Source organism: Limulus polyphemus, unplaced genomic scaffold, assembly GCF_000517525.1.
Source record: "Limulus polyphemus unplaced genomic scaffold, Limulus_polyphemus-2.1.2 Scaffold969, whole genome shotgun sequence".
NCBI classification, from domain to species: Eukaryota; Metazoa; Arthropoda; class Merostomata; order Xiphosura; family Limulidae; genus Limulus; species Limulus polyphemus.
Window position 1 is genome coordinate 237,690 of NW_013666579.1, and position 5,159 is coordinate 242,848.

Consider the following 5,159-nt stretch of genomic DNA (forward strand, 5'->3'; position numbering starts at 1 on the left):
CCAAAAAACTTACATCACGTATAATAGTTAAACGAACCGCCTAAATGTCACGTTAGTGTAGCCTATATAATGCGTAAAGTTTAGCATACTCTAATCTCTTATGGTGTGTTTTTTGTTGTAGTTGTTGTTTGAAGTCAAGCACAAAGCTACACAATGGGCTATCTGTGATCTGCCCACCACGGGTATCGAAACCCGGTTTCTAGTGTTGTAAGTCCGCAGACATACGCTGTGCCACTGGGGGGCCTGTTATAGTGATGGCACACGACGAGACACATTCGGCATGTAATGCTGTTTGAAGAAGTGAAGTGAAACTAAGCCTCTGTAGTCACAAAGAATATTAAAGAAGTTAGAAGTTTATGAAAATGTTTTGAACGTTCGTAAGTGTCAACGATGGTTCAGCAAATTTCGTTCAAGTGACTTAAAAACTGTGATGGCAGAGGCCGACATGTTGAATTTGATATTGATGCTGTGAAGATGCTTGTTGAGTCTAACCCAAGGCAACACACTCGCGATATGGCCCTGAAATTGCATGTCTCTCATGAAATAATAATTAAACATCTAAGTAATATGAGAAAACTCCATAAAGAAGGTGTTTGGGTGCCTCACGAACTGTCCGATGATCATAGTTTCTAACGTGTGAACGTCGCTTCGTCTCTTCTGGTGCGTAATGCGCGTGAACCATTTTTCGGACAGAATTGTAAGCGGTGATGAAAAATGGATTCTCTATGTGAATATTAAACGCCAAAAACAACAGCTCAGTCCTAGTCAAAAACCATTTTCGACCCCAAAACCTAGACTCCATCTGCTGAAAGTGATACTTTGCATTTGGTGGGACATCAAAGTAGTAATTCATTTCGAACTCCTCAATCCACAGCGAACTGTCAATGCAGAGATTTATAGTCAGCAACTGGGACGTTTAAATCAAGCCCTTCATCAGAAATGCCCTTCACTTGTCAATCGGAAAGGTGTTCTTTTCCGTGACAACGCACGTTCACATGTGTGCACGTTAGACGGAACACAAGTTTATGAAGTTGGGTTGGGAAGTTCTCCCCCACCCACCACATTCTCCAGATATGGCACCATCAGATTACCATCTTTTTCGTTCGCAGCAACACCATCTTAATGGGAAAACGTATGCAAATGTGGAAGGTTTTAAAGAGGACATCGACATGTTTTTGCTTCAAAGCCAAGTGATTTCTTTAATCAGGGCATTAACAACCTGATTGTAAGATGGAAAGCATCATCGATAAGAATGGAGACTATTTCATTTAATAAATGTTGCGTTCTGATATATAAGTTGTTCGGGTTTTTACATCTAAAAAAAGCGTCATTAATTTCTTGATGACCTAATACAAGAAAAGACCTGCTCGGTGTGACCTATATTTCTCTTATTTTCGTCGACATTAGGAACAAGTGAACCACTTTTCCGGTTTGTGCGACCAGACATGGGCAGGTAGTTAGGGCGCTCGACTCGCAATCTGTAGGTTGCGGGTTCGAATCCCCGTCACACCAAACATGCTTGTCCTTTCAGCCGTGGGGGCTTTATAATGTGACGGTCAATCCCACTATTCATTGGTAAAACAGTAGCCCAAGAGTTGGCGGTGGGTGGTGACGACTAGCTGCCTTCCCTCTAGTCATACACTGCTAAATTAGGGACGGCTAGCGCAGACAGCTCTCGTGAAGCTAACAAACCAATCAGAACAAACCGTTTTGTGCTTTTATTACATGTCTTACTCATCATAGAACTGGTCATAGTAATGGACTTTCTTGTCTTAAGGCTGGTCGTAAATGATTGTAAATGACAGTTTATTTCTGTCACAACAACTTCTATCCCAGTAGTCTTAGTAGGATATTTAGGTACAGTCTTGGTAGGATACTCAGGTGCAGTCTTGATAGGGTATTTATGTACAATCTTTGTAGGATACTGAGATGCAATCTTAATAGGATACTCAGGTGCAGTCTTGATAAGATATTTAGGTACAGTCTTGATAAGATATTTAGGTACAGTCTTGGTAGGATACTCCTGTGCAGTCTTGGTAGGATACTCAAGGGAAGTCTTGTTAGAATATTTAGGTACTCTATTGGAAGGATACTCAGACGCAGTATTGATAGGATATTTAGGTATAGTCTTAGTATGATACTCATGCGTAGTGTTAATAGGGTACTCAGATGCAGTTGCGATAGAATACTCAAGTGAAGTCTTCGCAGGATAATCAGGTACAGTCTTGGTAGTATATTCAGGTACAGTCTTGGTAGAATACTCAGGTACAATATTGGTATGATACCCAAGTACAGTCTTGGTTGATCAGTCAGGTATAGCTTGGTAGGATACTCAGATACAGCTTTGGTTGGACACTCAGCTTTGGTAGGATACTCAGGTGCAGCCTTGAGGGATTGTCAGGTTTAAGAAGTGTCTATTTGTATTTAAACAGGAATCCTTCGATAAGAAAGTATCCCATATTACGCAAGTGTAATCCAAACATGATTCACAAAATAAAATGTTTCTTCACATCGTTACTACAAACAAGACCACTTTCTGTTTGTCCAAATCATACATTTTTGTGGTTTTAATTGCGAATAATACTTAACGACTAGCAAACTATTTCTGTAGAAAAGATACTACTATCGTACTCATTACACGCACGCCAAACTGATCAATGCATCAAACACTTTATATGATAATTTCTGGCTCATATAAGATTTGGGAATATTTTGTTTTGCGTGGTGAATCAAGGTGAAACTAGATGCCAGATCTGTCAGGGTGTTGGCATCTTGGAAAGGAATTTATTTGCATAGTGAATCAGGATCAAACTGAATGTTACATCTTCCAGAATGTTGACACTAATTGTAGCATGATATAATGTACAGAATAATATGAAGTATAATTTCAAAAGATAATTTTTAATTTCTCATTAGTCTAGTTTCCAAAAAAAAAAAAAAGTTAACGTAGTTTGATAAAGGTTTTCTCTCAATAATAAACGTTTATCGTAAAACAAGAAGCTTCACCTTGTATATAAATATTGTTTACAAAAAAGAAAACGAATAAAGATCAGGAATTTTAAAAACATTAAAACTACAGAAATTCATACAGTCAATTCAGGTGCATTGATATATTCAGTGACTAATAACACTTTGTATTAAAAATCTGTAAAAATAAAAATAAAAACTAATTTTAATTCCTAACGGTAACCATATTAATCAGGTTATAAATGTATAGAATGTATTGCCCCCCCAGTGGCACAGCGGTATGTCTGCGGACTTACAACGCTAGAATCCGGGTTTCGATACCCGTGGTGGGCAGAGCACAGATAGCCCATTGTGTAGCTTTGTGTTTAATTACAAATAAACAATAAACAATAGAATATATTTCTGTTCAACATAGTTTTTTTATATAGCTTTCTTGCACCCCATGGCTCAGCAGTAAGCTTGAGTGGAAGGTTTATAATGTTAAAATTTGGGGCTCAATCCCTACGGTGAGCAAAGCGGAGATAACTCACTGTGCACCTTTACACTTAACAGCAAACAAACAAATTATAATTTTCTCACAAAAAAGTCACGCTTTTATAAAATATTGAAGTAAACTTACAAGCAAGTTATTGAAACAAAAACCCTTTAAATCTATCTATTGTCTTTATAAAGTAATAAAAACCGAGATTTGAGATCAAATACTAGAATGTAAAGTTTTTGATTGTTAAAAGAATCTCTTTTTCTTTTCGAAGGCATACTTTTCTATAAAACTTGCTTCTTGCTGATAATATATATATATATATATATACATGTATATATATATAGAGAGAGAGAGTAGGTTTATAATACCGCCATTCACAAGATAGGGTAATTTTTATGGCTTATGAAATGAAATTATTTAAACACATGAGGGTAAAACATATATAAAGACAAACAACATATGTTCTTTCTCACAGCATTCTGCCATAAGATGTTAGAACTTCTGTATATTTTTACTGATTTATTAAAACTTATACTTTTTATACATATAAAAACAATACTTGGTAGCATATTACTATCTTATGGCACTTATCTTCTTATCATAAGTATTCTTCAGAAATTTAATTTGGTATATATGTGGTACCTATTATACAGGTACGTATAATCAAGAAGTTGTGGCACCTATTATATAAGTACATATAATCAAGTAGTTGTGGTAACTATTATAAAAGTACGTATAATCAAGAAGTTGTGGTACCTATTATAAAAGTACGTATAATCAAGAAGTTGTTTTATAATAGGTACCAGTACGTATAATCAAGAAGTTGTGGCACCTATTATAAAAGTACATACCACAACTTCTTGATTATACGTACTTTATAATAGGTGCCACAGCTTCTTGATTATACGTATCTTTATAATAGGTGCCTATTATAAAAGTACACCACAACTTCTTGATTATACACCTATTATAAAGATACATATAATCAAGAAGTTGTGGTACCTATTATAAAGATACGTATAATCAAGAAGCTGTGGTACCTATTATAAAAGTACATATAATCAAGAAGTTGTGGTACCTATTATAAAGATACGTATAATCAAGAAGTTGTGGCACCTATTATAAAAGTACATATAATCAAGAAGTTGTGGCACCTATTATAAAAGTACATATAATCAAGAAGTTGTGGTACCTATTATAAAGATACGTATAATCAAGAAGTTGTGGTACCTATTATGAAGATACATATAATCAAAAAGTTGTGGCACCTATTATAAAAGTACATATAATCAAGAAGTTGTGGCACCTATTATAAAAGTACATATAATCAAGAAGTTGTGGTACCTATTAGTAAAGATACGTATAATCAAGAAGTTGTGGCACCTATCATAAAACTACCTATAATCAAGAAGTTGTGGCACCTATTATAAAAGTACATATAATCAAGACCTATACTGTCCACTTATGATTCATTCAATTAAAATCTCGGCAAATACATAGCCTGGGCTCTCACACCATATGTAACATCTGCAGGTTCATTTTTTAAAGATGCCTTCAATTTTAGATATACACTAGAACAACTAAATTCGAAAGCCTTAATGGCCAGTTTTGATGTCGTGTCACTCTTCACCGAAGTCCCCGCCAATGAAGCTTACAATATTGCACTCAACCTCTACATTAATGACCCCAACAAGTTAATGCACATCCCCAG